At 37.9% G+C, this 18,031-nt stretch overlaps 1 protein-coding gene across 3 annotated transcripts in view; it reads right to left on the bottom strand.

Annotated features, from left to right (window-relative positions):
- The window catches only part of AFF4 (ALF transcription elongation factor 4), a 97,838-nt gene that overhangs the window by 66,129 nt on the left and 13,678 nt on the right, over nt 1-18,031 (bottom strand). The window contains exon 1 of one of the 3 annotated variants that reach the window (XM_058736475.1): nt 6,605-7,032. The exons of the other annotated variants lie outside the window; for them this stretch is intronic. The gene's annotated coding sequence lies outside the window, so the exon portion shown is untranslated. Of the gene's footprint in view, nt 1-6,604; nt 7,033-18,031 lie in introns of those variants that run through there. 3 annotated transcript variants of the gene reach the window in all.

Below are 18,031 nucleotides of genomic sequence, written 5' to 3'. Positions count from 1 at the left end.
CTCTGCTGCACAGGCAAGCTATTATATAGCATATCCCTCAGGAGATCTGCAACTACCAGAATGAAAAAGGATTGTTAAAATTAGCAAATTGCTACATCAAAACAAAATCTGTGGGACTACCAGATAAAATAATTTTTAAAAGCATAATAGCAAGTAGAAAGGAGAATTCTCTAAATTTTTTAATTGCTTAAGGTAAACTGTTCTTAAGTACCTATCAAGTACTTATGTTAAGTTGATATGTTTTTTTCAAACAGCATTCTATGGTATAGCATAATGGTATAGCAATTTCATTGTTTCAAGATTGAGCAAATGAGTAAATATACCAAGACTTCTAGGGATCCAGGCATGTTACTATGAAAGAAGAGAGATTATAAATATAGAAAGGAATAAAAAGAAAAAGAACCTTTGAAGACTAGGAACTAGTAGCAGTACAATGAACACAGGCTTTTATTTTAAAAATCTGTATGTCTATCTGCCTGCCTGCCTGCCTGTCTGTCTATTGAGAGTGTCTCCAGCTCTGTTCACCGAAAGCGTCTGTGAGCACTGACATCCCAGAAAAAAGAAGCACCTTCAGTACCCAAATTCTGATTTCTAATATCATTTCCTACGAAAATGGAACAAGACTTCTTGGAGAAATAGCTCATTCCAAGGCTACAGCAGATAAAGTACAAATAGACCTTAAAATATCTTGTTTTAACAGCAAGAAAATGCACAAAAACATATGGGGACATATGAAAAGGGCATGAGAAGCAGCCAAAAGGTGCTCCCATCAGTCAGATTTAGAAACATGAGCATCAAAATAAAGACAAAAATGGAATATAAGCAAATGAACAACAACAACAAAAGAATCCCTCAGTCTACAGTAATAATAGCAAAAAATAAAAGAACGAGAAATAAAACAGGGAGTAAATGCCTTCTTTATAGAACAATGTCAACTAATCAATATAGAAGAAATAAAAGAATTAGAAAATCACTTTTTTTGTGAACACTGAAGTAATAATTGAGACCAAAATCATCAATAGGTGCGCACCTGGGTGGCTCAGTAGGTTGTGCATCTCACTCTTGATTTTGGCTCAGGTTATGATCTCACAGTTGTGGGATGAGCCCTGCTTAAGATTCTCTCTCTCCCACTCCTTCTGCTCCTTCCCCGCTTGCACACACATGTGTGCTCTCTCTCAAAAAAACAAACAAAACAACCATCAATGGATGCTAAAACCACTGGGGAAAAAATTGGGGGGAATAGAATATTCAGTATCACCCCATAGACCATTAATTAGAAAAAAATTTTTTAATATAGAGAAGTAAACAATACCCTTAATCAAGTAATCAGAGTTAACATTATCAATAATGGGATAAAATAACATCATGTGCGGCACTGAATGAGGCACTAAAGACATATCACTACCTAGGTATTCTTTCTGCTAAAAATTTAACCTGCATCTAATCAGGAACAAGCAGACAAAACTTAAGTTGAGAACAATTCTGCAAAATTGGCCTGGACTCTTCAAAGATGTCAGTATCAAGAAAAGAAACACAAAAAGAGGCTGGGGTTACTTTTATATTCTTCTATATTCAAGGAGACACAACAACTAAAGGCTGGATGTGATTCTTCATTTCCCAGACACTAGTTCTGGGGAGAGAAAAATGGTTGTGAAGGACATTATTGGGAAATTTGAGTATGAACAGTATTTCAGATAATCCTATCAATGTTCAGTTTTTGAACTATGAATATTGTATTTAGTAATGTAGGAGAATGTCCTTGGTTCTTAGGACGTACACAGCATATGTGGGTGAAATGTCATCATCGTGTCTGCAAGTCTAAAATGGTTTAGCACCCATCTAAATATAGATCTAGCATGTGTAGAGAGTGAATGAGTGAGAGAAAGTCTGTGTATGTGTGTATGCAAGTGTGCACGCACACAGGGAGGTTGGAAGAAAGGAGGGAGGGAGGGCAGGAGGGAAAAACAGACAAGAACTGAACAGTAGAGCAGGATCGGCAATTACAGTAAAAATATTGACAACTGGTACATCTAGATCAAGGGAATACAGACATATGTTATACTTTATTATATAGGTTTGAAATTTCCTTTAATGTTTATTTATTTTGAGAGAGAGAGAATCCCAAGCAAGCTCTACGCTGTCAGTGCAGAGCCTGATGAGGGGCTCAATCTTACAAACCATGAGATCATGACCTGACTTGAAATTAAGGGTTGGACACTTAAGAGACTAAGCCACCCAGGCGCCCCTGAAATTTTTTAAAATAAAAGATAAAAGGAAAAGAGTGATAACATTTATACAGGAGAGCACTATGGGTACTTTCCAGCATTTTCACCCTTGGAATTTACTATCAAACTGTCTCTTCTCTAAAGATTAAAGTATTTCTCTCAAAGACAGATACCATATGTTTTCACTCTTATGTGGATCCTGAGAAACCCATGGAGGAGGGGAAGGGAAAAACAAGAAAAAAAAGAGGTTAGAGTGGGAGAGAGAGCCAAAGCATAAGAGACTCTTAAAAACTGAGAACAAACTGAGGGTTGATGGGGGATGGGACGGAGGGGAGGGTAGGTGATGGGCTTTGAAGAGGGCATCTTTTGGGATGAGCACTGGGTGTTGTATGGAAACTAATTTGACAATAAATTTCATATAATATAAAAAAAAAAAGTATTTCTCTCATGTCTAACATGTGCCCCCCCGCTTCATATTTCCAAGTTCAAACTGATCATCCAAATCTCCTCAACTCGTCCTCTATGTCACTGTTTATTACACTTGAGAAAGTGTAATAGCATTCTTGGCTAACAGGGGACACTATGAACATGCCAAGTTTCAGTTCCCTTAAAGTAACAAGGGTGCCAACCTAAAACAAGATATTAATATTAAACATTAAGATATTAATATTAAACATTAATATCTATTATTTATTAAATCTATTTATTAACTTAATAAATACACAAGAAGCATCTATTATATACTTAGTACTGGATAGAGAACAAGAAGAATTTGTCACAGTAGATAATAAAACTTACTATAAAGTCATCACCATTATCAAAACAGCATTGTAGTGCACAGAAATGAACTAAATGCTCTGCAAAACAAAACCCAGAAATAAACTCAAAGATACATCGGATATTAACAGTTAAAAAATCCAATCCAACGAGAAAAGAATGTTTTATTTAAAATCTTCTATGGGGCGCCTGGGTGGCGCAGTCGGTTAAGCGTCCGACTTCAGCCAGGTCACGATCTCGCGGTCCGTGAGTTCGAGCCCCGCGTCAGGCTCTGGGCTGATGGCTCGGAGCCTGGAGCCTGTTTCCAATTCTGTGTCTCCCTCTCTCTCTGCCCCTCCCCCGTTCATGCTCTGTCTCTCTCTGTCCCAAAAATAAATAAAAAAACGTTGAAAAAAAAAATAAATAAATAAATAAAATAAAATCTTCTATTTACTGGGGCGCCTGGGTGGCGCAGTCGGTTAAGCGTCCGACTTCAGCCAGGTCACGATCTCGCGGTCTGTGAGTTCGAGCCCCGCGTCAGGCTCTGGGCTGATGGCTCGGAGCCTGGAGCCTGTTTCCGATTCTGTGTCTCCCTCTCTCTCTGCCCCTCCCCCGTTCATGCTCTGTCTCTCTCTGTCCCAAAAATAAATAAAAAACGTTGAAAAAAAAAATTTAAAATAAAATCTTCTATTTACTAACAAGAGCCAAGTATTTTTCTAAAACGACATAGTCATTAAAATGGTAAAGTGATGTTTCAAACTCAGAAAAAATAAACTCTTTAATCGAGCAACCTTACTTGTGGGGATATAACCCACAGAATTAGCAGTACAACCATAAGCTACAAAGATGTTTAGTGAAGCACTTCTGTTAATGGTAAAACAATTGAAAATAACGAAATGACCAAGAAGAGAAAAAATGGTTAACTAAATAGTTAAACCACAGTTTTTTAATAATAAACAAATGAGGCAGGTCTTTGCCAATGAACTTGGAGGAATTTCCCTAATTGCTGCTTTGTGAGAATACATAGATGCGACACAACGTATAGTATGACTGATCATTCTTTGTTCAGGGTAAACTAGAATTGTTAGGTGTTGAGTATATCCATAAGAATTAGATTCAACTAACTGCACTAACATCAGAATGTAACAACTAATATTCTTACAAGCTAAACACCAGGACACTGAAATGTGAATATACAGTTTTCATATATAAGACATAGGATGTCTTCCTATTTAGCTATCTCTTCTTTATTGGTCCTCAGCAAATGTTTTGGCTGTTCATATAAACATGAATAAGGAGTATTCTTCCACCTACACATTTTTCAAAAGAGATGAACCTTAATGGTTTTGTTTCTCCAATTACAAAAGCAATACTGTTTGCTCAAATACTCTTTGCTCAAAACTTAATATAAATTAGAAATTAAAAGTCATCAACAATTTCACTTTCCTGAAATAATACTGTGAGGAGCCACATATAATCATACACATGAAGAAATTATTACACACACGATTCTTATTTCATTTAGTAAACAATGAACATAGTTCCACATCAATACATATGAATTTTCAGTCTTTTATTGACTGTATAGTATTTGTTTAACCAGAAAGCCCCTGATAGATTGTTGGGCTATATCCAGAATTTAGTATTTCAGACATTACAGCGAATTTGTATGTATGTGAAACTATTGTGAGGGTATATGCTATATCGCTTTTAATTTATATCACTAAAGTGCTTTCCAAAATGAATGAATCAGGGACACCTGGGTGGCCCAGTCAGTTGAGCACCCAACTTCAGCCCAGGTCATGATCTTGTGGTCCATGAGTTTGAGCCCCACATCAGGCTCACCGCTGTCAGAGCAGAGCCCACTTCAGATCCTCTGTCTCCCTCTCTCTACCCTCTCCACTCATTCCCTCTCTCTCTCTCTCTCTCTCTCTCTCTCCAAAATAAAACATTAAAACACACACACACCAAAAACAAACACACAAACAAACAAACAGGGGTGCCTGGGTGGCTCAGTCAGTGAAGTGTCCAACTTTGGCTCAGGTCATGATCTCAAGGTTTGTGGGTTTGAGCCCCGCATTGGGCTCTGTGCTGACAGCTCGGAGCCTAGAGCCTGCTTCAGATTCTGTTTCTCCCTCTCTCTCTGCCCCTCCCCGGCTTGTGCGCGCTCTCGCTCTCAAAAATAAATAATAAACATTAAAAAATTTAAAAAAGGGATACCTGGGTGGCTCAGTCGGTAAGGCGTCCGACTTCCACTCAGGTCATGATCTCACAGTTTGTGAGTTGAGCCCTGTGTCGGGCTCTGTGCTGACAGCTCAGAGCCTGGAGCCTGCTTCGGATTCTGTGTCTCCCCCTCTCTCTGCTCCTCCCATGCTCATGCTCTGTCTGTTTCTCAATAATAAGTAAATATTTTAAAAATTAAAAAAAAACAATTGGGGGGGGGGCCTGGGTGACTCAGTCAGCCAAGGGTCTGACTTCGGCTCAGGTCATGACCTCACGGTTTGTGAGTTCGAGCCCTGCATCACACTCTGTGCTGACAGCTCAGAGCCTGGAGCCTGCTTCGGAGTCTGTGTCTCCCTCTCTCTCTGCTCTTGTTCACATTCTGTCTCCCTCTCAAAAATAAATAAAGATTAGGGGCACCTGGGTGGCTCAGTCGGTTAAGTGTCCGACTTCAGCTCAGGTCAGGATCTCGCAGTCCGTGGGTTCGAGCCCCACATCGGGCTCTGGGTTGATGGCTCAGAGCCTGGAGCCTGCTTCCGATTCTGTGTCTCCCTCTCTCTCTGCCCCTCCCCCGTTCATGCTCTGTCTCTCTCTGTCTCAAAAATAAATAAACGTTAAAAAAAATTTTTTTTAATAAAAAAAAATTAAAAAATAAATAAATAAATAAATAAAGATTAAAAAAAAAAAAAGACTGAATCAATGGATTGCCTACCAACAAAATAATGAGACTGCCGTTTAATCATGCCATTCTCAATCCTAGGGCATGAGTCTTTTTAAATTGTGTCACCAATCTAAGAGGGAAAAAATCCAATTTCATTTGTTTATTTCATTCATTCATAAAATACATGAGCCTATCCATTATTGCTAGGCACTGGGCTAGAAGCTAGGGATAAAACGGAAAACGACACATAGACAGTTCTTGGCCATCTTACAGTCAACTGCATTCTACCGAATTTCTCTGATAGCTAGGTTGTACTTTTTTGTGTTAGCCATTATACTTCTTCTTTTGTGAACTGCCTATTCATGTCTTTTGTCCATTTTCCTATTAAAGTGACAGTCTTTTAATTATGTGATAACTATGCTTCCTCAATTTGTCACATATCTTAACTGAGGAATACCAGGTTAGGATTAAATCTTTTTTTTTTTAATTTTTTTTAATCTTTATTTATTTTTGAGCGAGAGAGAAAGAGAGAGACAGAGTGCGAGTCGGGGAGGAACAGAGAGAGGAGACAAAGAATCCGAAGCAGGCTCCAGGCTCTGAGCTGTCCACACAGAGCCCAATACAGGGATCGAACTCACAAACCATGAGATCATGACCTGAGCTGAAGTGTCACACTTAACCGCATGAGCCACCCAGGCACCCTGGATAGGATTAAATCTTACACTGACGTGTGCACCCTCACTCTACTGAGTACCACTTCAAGTCTTCTGCCTCCTCCTCCAAGATCACCACCAAACTGTACTGGCAGGTTATGCCTAAACTCTTTTCAATCTCTTCGCAATACGTAAACTGCACTGCAGTTGCAGAAATTTGTCAGTACTCTCTGGACTTGTTTCTGCTTCCTTCTTTCATCTTGATCTGGAAATACTCAGCCTCTCTGGAGTTTTCCATTCTTTATTTCTGTGGGGTAACTATAATTAAGCTAAATAAATAATTTTAAATTCCTATACTACAAATATTATGCTATCTAGATCTTAATTCTCACTTATCCAGTATCTAAAGAGACCAAAAATGAGTTCAACTATGGACAACATAGGAATGGAGGACTTAAGGAAGGAAACAGTTGGCTTTGACTGGCAGCCCCCGCCATCCACTTCACTTGTTACAAAAGACTCATCCACCACTAGCAGCCCCAGTCAAGTCAAACTGTATTTAGAGAGGAACCATGCAAATTAGAAAGAGGTCACCTCTCAGACATTCATATTTCTCTGAAGATTCTTAGGACCTCTTGGGAAAAAAGAAGGGCAATGACGGATTAAGAATAGCAATCTCAGGGGCACCTGGGTGGCTCAGTGCGTTAAATGTCTGACTCTTCATTTCACTTCAGGTCCTGTTCTCACAGTATGTGAGATCAAGCCCTACGTGTTGGGCTGTGTGCTGACAGTATGAAGCCTGGTTGGGATTCTCTCTCTCCTCACTCTCTGGTCCTCCTCCACTTGTGCGTGTGAGTACTCTCTCACTTGCACTCTCTTTCTGAAAATAAATAAACATTAAAAAAAAATAACAATATCAGAAGAGTATGAAGAATAACTCAGGCATGTATGTAATAACTATTTACTGGATGAATATTTTGGAACCAAAAAGAAGTCCTCCCTTATTTTTCTGTAATCATCACGGGAAAGGCAAAGGTTATCAATTTTCAACAGGACCCTTTATCTCCCAATGCACAGTACCTCAAATTGTCAAGTGATACCTGTCGTTTAGTTATAAGCAAGGACTATTTGATAATCTAGATGTAGAGTGGTATCCTTGCTAATAACGATTCTCAAAAATGTCTAGTAACCAAAAACCAACATAGGCAATTACCTATTAACTAATTTCTTAAATACCTTAAAGTAATCTAAGTTCCAAACTTCAATTGAGCTATAAACAGTTGAGGCATGGTAATTTAGTACATGAGATATGTAAAGATAAATGATTGTTATTTCTGATTATTTATTAGACATACATTTTAGGTTCAGTAACCTCCCTAAATTTCAGTTTTATCTTTTATAAAATGCCCATACTACTCTGATGATAATAATTAGATGAGAGAAGCATTTGAATGTATCTGAGCATTTACCATTACACAAGAATAAAGGATAAAACAAAAAATGAAGGGTGACTGCAAGTGAGCATAAGAGATCGTTTTTGGGGTGATGGAAATGTTCTACAATTAAACTGTGATGAGGGCTGCACACTCTATAAACTGATTTAAAAACTGTTCAATTGTACCCTTAAAAAGTGAATTTTATGGGGCGCATTGGTGGCTCAGTCGGTTAAGCTTCCGACTTTGGCTCAGGTCACGATCTCGTCAGTGAGTTCAGGTCCCGCATCGGGCTCTGTGCTGACAGCTCAGAGCCTGGAGCCTGTTTCAGATTCTGTGTCTCCCTCTCTCTCTCTGCTCCTCCCCCACTCACGCTCTGTCTCTCTCTGTCTCTCAAAGATGAATGTTAAAAAAAAATTTTTTTTCAAGTGAATTTTATGAAATTGTATCTCTATAAAGCTGTTTTTAAAAAAAATAATGGAATATTAACAGCTTGAAAAGGATCCTTGATTACTCTCATTTCTCAAGTGCTCCTCTGTATCTGTGGCCTTACTACTGATGGTCTGTAGGCCAGTGCATTTCCTTAAATAAAAGAGGCCTCCAACTTTCTGCTTAAACTGCCTTTTCCCTATCACAAACAACTGAGGTCTCCTACCATTAAAATAATCTGGTGTTAAAGAGATAAAGAATATAAATAAAGACAAACATTACAGTCTCTCGGGATTTGACACAATGAACCTGAACACAATACAATAAGCCAACTAGTCCTAACAGATACATATAAAACACTCCACTCAACAATAGAATATACTTTCTTCTCACATGCAGTATTGTCACTAGGAATAAAATACTCAGAAATAAATTTAACAAAAAACAAGAAAACATGCTCTGAAAACTATAAAATGTTACTGAAAGAAATGAAAGAAGACCTAAAGAAATGGAAAGACATCTCATATCTGTGGATTGGAAGATTTAACTATTAAGATGGACATACTCCCTAAACTCCTCTACAGATTCAACACAGTTATCAATACCCCAGCCGACTTCTTTGCAGAAGTTGACAATCTGATTCTAAAATTCATATGGAAATATAAAGGATCCTGAACAGACAAAACAATCTTGCAAAAGAGCAAGCTGGAAGTCACACACACTTTCCAATTTCAAAACTTACTACAAACCTATAAATCAAATAAATAGAACTGAGAGTCCAGAAACACATTACATTTATAACTGATTCTCATTAAGAGTGCCAAGACAACTCAATTGAAAAATGGGCAAAGGACTTAAATATTTCTCCAAAGAAGATATTAAAATGGCCAATAAATAATTAATACTTTGTTACCTACACTGGAAACAAAATTTTAAAAGAGAAAAGAGAAATAAAATATGACCAATAGTGGCACCTGGGTGGTTTGGTCGGTCAAGCGTCCAACTTCGGTTCAGGTCATGATCTCATGGCCCTTGAGTTCAAGCCCTGTATTGGGCTGTGTGCTGACAGCTCGGAGCCTGAAGCCTGACTCAGGGTCTCCGTCTCTCTCTGACCCTCTCCCGTTCACACTGTCTTCCTCTCTCTCACTCTCAAAAATAAATAAAAACGTTTTTAAAAAATTTTAAATGAGCAATATATGAAAAGACGCTCAACATCATTAGTCATTAGGGAAACACAAATCAAAACCACAATGAGATACCACTTCACCACTCATTAGGATGGCTATTACCAAAACAAACAAACAAACAAACAAACAAACAAACAAAAACTGCTGTTAAGAAAGTTGAGAAATTAGAGGGGCGCCTGGTTGGCGCAGTCGGTTAAGCGTCCAACTTCAGCCAGGTCACGATCTCGCGCTCTGTGAGTTCGAGCCCCGCGTCGGGCTCTGGGCTGATGGCTCGGAGCCTGGAGCCTGTTTCCGATTCTGTGTCTCCCTCTCTCTGCCCCTCCCCCGTTCATGCTCTGTCTGTCTCTCTCTGTCCCAAAAATAAATAAAAAACGTTGAAAAAAAAAAATTAAAAAAAAAAAAGAAAGTTGAGAAATTAGAATGCTTGAGCATTCATTGCTGATGGAAATGTAAAATGGTGCAGATGGAGTGGAAAACAGTTTGGTGGTTACTCAAAAAGCATAAAAGAATTTCATGTGATCTGGCAATTATACTATGTCTATACCCAAAAGAACTGAAAGCAGGGACTCAGGTACACCAATGCTCATAGCCCCATTATCCACAACAGTCAAAAGGTAGAAGCAACACAAGTGTCTATCAAAAGATGAATGGATAAACAAAATGTGGCACATATATGCAATGGAATATTATTTGGCCTTAAAAAAGAATGAAATTTTGACATGCTACAACATGGATGAACCTTGAGGATATTTCGCAAAGTGAAATGGGACAGTCACAAAAAAACAAATAGTGTATGATCCCACTTATATGAGGTGCATAGAAAATTCACAGAAAGAGAAAGGAGAATTGTGGTTGCCAGGGGCTAGGGATAAGGAGGAATGGGAATTATGTTTAATGGGTATACAGTTTTTGTTTGGGATGATGAAAAAGACCTGTAAACAGACAATGGTGATGGTTTCACAATACTGTGAATATACTTAATGCCATTGAGCTACACACTTAAAATGACTAATAACTTTTATGTTATGGATATTTTTCCACAATAAAAAAATTACAATAAGCACACAGTAAAAAAAAAAAAAAAGGTTTAATGTGCATTCCCAATGAAGCAGAAAGCCACCTTCTATAATATTTTAATAAACACATGCAGTCTTAGAACGTTTCAAATTTAAATTTTAAAAAGATTAAAAGCAAAATGTGACCTTTAACTTGCCTCTTTCAAATGATGTTCAGAACCTACTACAATGTTTTTTTCAATTATTGTCTCAGAACATCTATACTACTGACAAATGGAGCTGTTCAACTACCAGATTATTAAATTATTTAAACTCTAAAAATCTAAATGAGACTAGAGCTAAGAGCATGATCATTTTAGAATCCAGTTTACAACAAATGCTATTAAACTGTAATTGTATCACAATGCACTGTATTAAAGCAAAAAGCCTCATGTGTACTGAAATCTCCCTTGGCCTCATTTGGCAGGATTTCTCTGTGAGAATCTGAAGAGGTTATTTCCTAAAAGGTAGAGAAACAAATATTGTACACCTGGAGAGCAAAGCCAATAGTAACAAACCATCAGGTCCCAAAACAGTATTTTGCAGAGAAGGATCTTGCCCCAAAGTCAGAAATAAGACTTCTACAGCCTTTAGGTTTAAAATACTGCCATGAAAAACACGGAAGCAAAGATAACTCCATTCTGGTTGTGCTTTCTTCGTTGTATCTTTATACATAAGCAGAATTTCTTATAATCATTTTTCATAACTCACTCTCAACTAGGCCCTCAAAGATTCCCAAAATCTTACTAGTTTTCACAGATGAATGTTCTTTCCTACTTCTCACAAGTATTTTCATGGAGTCCTAGGACTCTCTCTCCTAACTTGCATCCCACAAATGGCCTTGTCTTAGTGAACAGAGATTAAAAACAGAAAATTAAACAAGAGACAGAAATTTTCTCATCAATCAACCATGAACTTTCAAACTACCAGCATCTGAATCCATTCTCTTATTTCCTCTGGGTAAAAAAGAAAAAGTATCTCTTTTCTGTGAAAGAACAAGTATGTCCATTTTACTACGTTCTAGACCTTTATCAGTTACTGACTTCTCTCTAGCAACTTCAACTTCTCCCTCTCTAATGAATCCTTTCTACCAGCACCCAAGCATATTCTTCCTTTATTTAAAAAAAGTTTATATATACTTGAGAGAAAGAGAGAGAGAGAGAGAGAGAGAGAGAGAGAGAGAAAGGGAGAGAGGGAGTGTGCACCCAAGTGGGGAGGGGCAGAGCGAGAGGCCACAATCCCACGGTGCCAGTGTAAAGCCTGACAGGGGTTGAACTCACGAACCTTGAGATCAAATTCTTCTTCAAAAAAAGAAACAGACTCAGGGTGCCTGGGTGGCTCCATCGGTTAAGTCTCTGACTCTTGATTTCAGCTCATGTCTTGACCTCACAGTTCGTGAGTCAGTTCGTGAGTTCGCGCCCTCCATCAGGCTCTGCACTGTCAGCGCAGAGCCTGCTTGGGATTCTCTCTCTCCACCCCTTCCCTGCTCATGCTCTCCCACTCTAAAAACAAATAAACTTAAAAAGAAAGAAAAAGAAAAAGGCTTCCTTGATCCCATCTCTCTCTCCAGCTACCATTCTATCTTTTCTCTTCTCTATTTTCGTTCATGGCCAAGCTTCTCAAAAGGACTCTTGGCGATTCTCTACTTCCTCTGCAACCATTCGTGTCATAAAAAGTTACCTGAAATAGGGTAAGAAGCAATAAACACTTGTGTTAGTCACGAACCACCTCAGGAAATATAGCATTGCCAATATAGTGAAAGGCTATTGTATACCATCACTGGATCACATCTCTTGTGCTCACTCCACCTTATAAGTGAGAGCCACTATTCTGATTTTGGTGATAATCATTCCCATAAATTCCTTTTATATTTTTATAACTTATGTATATATCCTTAACACTGTTTTGCATATTTTTCAACATTTAAAAAGGGTATATTCTAAAGACTGAGGCTTTCTAATTCTCAGCATTATGTTATGAGGTTAATCCATGTTGATACATGTTACTGTAGTACATTTATTTTCACCAAGGTGTATTCACACAACTTACCACTGTCCAGTTGATGGATATTTAGTTTCCCCTTTTTCTGCCAACACAGAGCTGTAGTGAATTGGCATTTCTCTTATGCCAATGAGTGAAACCTTTTCTAGAATAGACACCTACAAGTGGAATTTCTAGGATGCAAGCATCTTCAATGTTGTTTTTTTTTAATGTTTGTTTAGTTTTGAGAGAGCATGTGCACGAGCGAGATAGAAGATCCAAAGCAGACTCTGTGCTGATCGTAAAAAGTCCAATGCAGGCCTTGAACCCACAAACTGTGAGACCATCACCTGAGCAAAAACCAAGAGTCAAATGCTTGACTGACTGAGCCACGCAGGAGCCCATGGTATCTTCAATTTTAGTAGATATAGACAAATTGTTTTCCAAAACATATCCAATCACTATTCAACCTTCTATTGTTTCCAACTTCCCAACATACTGTTTTCAACTTCCCACACTCCACTTTGCCAAGATCACTAGTGATTTGCATATTACTAAATCCAACAGACACTTAATCATCTTAGTTGACCTACCATTCAACACATCCAGCCACTAATGGCTCCTTAATATACTTTTTTTTTTAACAAAAAGCTGCAAGTTTATTCACATAATAATTCTAACATGTATCCACATAACATGTATCAAAATTTCAAGCATGTCGTTTTGAATCTCAAGAAACCACAACATTCAGTATTAATTAAAAACAAAAAAAAAAAGGGTGACAGTGGTCATTTATAGGTTTTAGTCCAACATGAAAATGCAGAAAATGTTTATTTTGTTGATCTGTGTTGATTCCATGTTTCTCCTTGAGAAGCTTCAACTGTTCTTCCTTCTTTTTTGTGTCCACCTTCTGAAATGCCCTATTGGCATTACAGTACAAAACCACCAGGTTATCTGTTATAAACACTGAATCCTGAAAGGTGATCACACACATTCTAGGCATCAAAGAAATCTTCACAGATCACGCAAGCTGTTCCTCTAGTTGCAGGTGTGTCCCCAGTCAGATTTAATGAATAGATCAGTATTTCCAAAATATATCGTATGTTTCTTCACCTATGATGTCATATGGCAAATTTCTTATATCTAAACTGATTTAGTTCAAGTGGAAGTCAAATATTCACTGTCTTGGCAGGCTGATGAGGTTACTACAGCAAATACTAGAATCCCTCCGGACACCTCTGGAGCTCACTCAACTTTGACCACAACGTCAAATGCAGGACATCATCATACAGGCTCCCTCCTCCTTAATATACTTTTGGTTTCTGCAACTCCAGCCCTCACAGTTTTCCCACCACCTCGGTCTCCTCCCATTTTACCTACCAGACTTCTTAGAAGTTGATGCTTCTCTGTGCTCAGCCATGGGTCTTATTCTGATTCAGTCTACATTCTCTCCTTACATTCTCATGGCTTAAAATACTATGTGTACACAGGGGCACCTGGGTGGCTCAGTGGTTTAAGCATCTGACTCTTGACCTTAAGTCATGGTCTCAAGGTGTGTGGGATGGAACCCAGTGTCAGGCTCTGTGCTGACAGTGCAGACCCTGCGTGGGATTCTCTGTCCCTCTCTCTCTCTTAAAATAAACAAACTTAAAAAAACAAAAAAAACACCTATATACCTACAATACAAATACCCAAATATGCACCATTATCAAATTTTTCTCTTTGAGATAGAGAACCTCTTTGATCATGTTCTTTGAGGGATCTCAATCTTAATACATCCCGAATTGATTCCTTAATCTGTTTTTCCCTACTGCCAGGAACTCCTGCTCCAGTAATCCTCATCCTATCAACCAACTGCTCTTGTTCAATCCTCCCTTTAACCTCTCTCCACAACCAACCCATAACCACAGCCTCCCAAAATATATATATATTTTTTATAACTTTTTTTTAAATTTTTTTATTAATATATGAAATTTATTGTCAAATTGGTTCCAAAATATATTTTTAATTTATCTGTTCACTTCTTTCTGCTCAGCCACTAGTCAAAACAAGCTATTACTTTATCTCCTTGAACAAATGTTACAATTGGATTCCTGGTTCCCTTGTTTTCTAATCCACATTTCATACAGCAAAGTGATCTAATTTTTTTTTAGAGGAAAAGTAGCTTTTTTTTTTTTTAATTTGAGAGAGAGAGAGAGAGAGAGAGAACATGAGTGGGGGAGAGGGGCAGAGGAACAGAGAGAATCTTGAGTGGGCTCCACACTCAGCAGAGCCCAACGTGGAGCTCAATTCCATGACCCTAGGATCATGACCTGAGCCAAAATCAAGACTGGGATGCTCAAGGGGCACACAGGTGGCTCAGTCATTTAAGCGTCCAACTTTTGGTTTTGGCTCAGGTCATGATCTCATAGTTTATGAGATTCTCTCTCTCCCTCTCTCTCTGTCCCTCCCCATCTCCCCAGAGAGTCCTATCATGAGCTCGCACTCACTTTCCCTCTCTTTCTTTCTCTCTCAAGATAAATAAATATACGTTAAAAAAAAAAAAAAAGAAAAAAGAGTCAGAAGCTCAACCACCAAACCATCCAGGTGCCTCCAAAGAGATCTTTTTAAAACACAAACCAGATCATATCACCCAACCCCTGCTTTAAACATTTTAATAAGCTTTCCATTTACCTTAGGAAAAACTTTAAGGTCCTGAAATGGCCTACAAAGCAATGATGTAACTTCATACTTGACGTGACTCCCACCTATCTCATCAGATTTATTTTATATCTTATGAATAACCTCCCTTCCCAGTGCCACCAATCATCTTTTCTTTTTTTAGCTTCTTGAACTTGTGGTGCTTTTTTCAGCATTAGGAAATTCATGTAGACAATTCCATTTTCCCTCAGAGTACCTAATCATAATTAAGTATACACTTCTTTTGATGTTCATTAATATTTCCTCTCCCACTAGGTCATGATCAGAGAATGTTGTCTGTTTTGTTCAGCCTTGCATACCTAGAACATAACCTAGTGGACAATCACTTCAGTAAGTAAACTAATGAACTTCAGGGCCTGGTTAGAAAGGAGCAATTATCTCACTATAAAATAATACTTAGAGATCATGAGATTCTTCACCTAACATCACAAAATCCCAGTATTTCAAAACTGGAATAATTAAGACTCATATTACACTAAAATCAGACACCATCTGCAACAAATTTTAATATAGCAGACACTTAATGTGTGCATTAATTATTTTAGATCGGAATTGAAACACATGTCTTTACTTATCTGCCAAGCTATACAACTCTGATTCTATGACTATAACTCAATTCACTTTCTCTATGAAGCTTTTCCTAATAAAGCAAAACTTCATTTCCTCATCTTAGAGGTCAAACAATACCACAACCAATGTTTATTATGTCATTACACACACATTCAATTGTTCAAGAAGTCATTTGAAACAGTATTTTCCAAATGGGTTACTGATAAATGTATTCTTTTTAAAATACTAGACAGGGGCAACTGGCTGGCTCAACTGGTAAAACATGCAACTTTTCATCTCAGGGTTGTGAGTTCAAACCCCACACTGGGAGTGGTGCCTACTTAAAGATTTTTTTTTTTTAAATCTAGATAATTTTAAGTCTCAATTCAAGAAATGTTTATTACACACACAAGTATGCTCAACACTTAAGTGTGAACATAAGAATATGACTATTCATATTACTTATAACCAGCTGCTTCCTTTTAGATAATATTTCTCTCAATAATAATCCTAAAATGCTCCTTCTCCCAGTAGTCCTGCACAGTTTTACACACCAAAACCATTTTCAGAACCAAAACCAAGTAAAATTATATTTCTTGGGCTTTTACTAATACTTGAGAAATATGCAAACCAAATTTAACTAGTTTAAACTTCTCTCAAAAAGTTACTACCAAATTCTAAAAGCATATGGACAAATAAACTGAGAAGTCTATTTTCATCTTTAAAGATGAATGAATGGGTGGAAACGATGGTTAAAAGTCAAAGTTTACAGTTCCTTTTAGAAAGAAAACAACCTTGGGGCACCTAGGTGCCTCAGTTGGTTAAGTGTCCAATCTTGGCTTCAGCTTGGATTGTGATCTCATGGCTTGTGAGTTTGATCCCTGCAATAGGACTGTGCTGACAGCATGGAGCCTGCTTGGGATTCTCTCTCTCTCTCTCTCTCTCTCTCTCTCTCTCTCCCCGTCTCCTGCTGTTTCTGTCTCTCTCAAAATAAACTTTAAAAAAAATTAAAAATTAAAAAAAAGAAGGAGAAAAATCTTTTGATTCAGTTTCTTGCTTTCAAAGCATGCAATATCTAAAACCCACTAAGGTCTCCTATTGGAAACTTCTGTAATATATGAGTTGATAATTACTTTCATATTTTTATGAAACAGAAGTACTTAAAACATTCTTCTGCTTAAAAATCAAAAACTCCATGGGGCGCCTGGGTGGCTCAGTCGGTTGAGCGTCCGACTTCGGCTCAGGTCACGATCTCGCGGTCCGTGAGTTCGAGCCCCGCGTCGGGCTCTGGGCTGATGGCTCGGAGCCTGGAGCCTGCTTCCAATTCTGTGTCTCCCTCTCTCTCTGCCCCTCCCCCGTTCATGCTCTGTCTCTGTCTCAAAAATAAATAAACGTTAAAAAAAAATTTGTAAAAAATAAAAATAAAAATAAAAAACTCCAAGCTCTATGGAAAATCCTAATCCTAAATTCTCATCCCAGGATTTAAAACTGTCCACAGCTTTTTAAATTCTTACCTATTTCTATAAAACCTTCAGGGTTTATCTGAGCCTAAAAATAACCTACACACGTCCAGATCTACATATTTACTCAAAAACTAGTCCCTCTACTTAGAATATCCTTCCTTCTCTCCATTTCTAAACACATCCATTTCAAAGTTCACTGCATACCCCACTTCCTCCAAAAAGCCCTCCAAGATTCCTCTGTCACTAAAATCACTTACTTTCCAAAGAATTTCTTTGTATCTCATCTGGCACTTAACACTTGTATTACATTAGGATTATTTACTGATATTCTAGGGACTCTCCCTACTCACCTCCTTATTATAAGCCTCTAGAGAGTAAGAGCCACATAAACATCATTTCACTTACTCTTTAACCCCTGTGGTGATTAACACAGTGGCAGGCATACGACACATACTCAAAACATGTGATGAGTTTCATAAAGGTCACAACTGTAGTGTTATTGCCCTAAGAGTCAGTGGTAATACTCACTAAAAGTTGGGTTTCAAAATATGATGTGGCCCATCATTTTCTACCCACAGATAGTCTCCCATTTCCTAAGACTTTCAATTATATCTGATAACAATAAGAGAGTAGGTCTTCTTTATACTGTATTCAATATATTATCAATCCAATAAAGGCATTAATAGTGATATTAAATGAACTCTGTTGCTTTTAAAGCAA

This window comes from Neofelis nebulosa, chromosome 1 (assembly GCF_028018385.1).
Source record: "Neofelis nebulosa isolate mNeoNeb1 chromosome 1, mNeoNeb1.pri, whole genome shotgun sequence".
NCBI lineage: Eukaryota > Metazoa > Chordata > Mammalia > Carnivora > Felidae > Neofelis > Neofelis nebulosa.
This window is presented reverse-complemented; position numbering and strand designations above follow the sequence as displayed.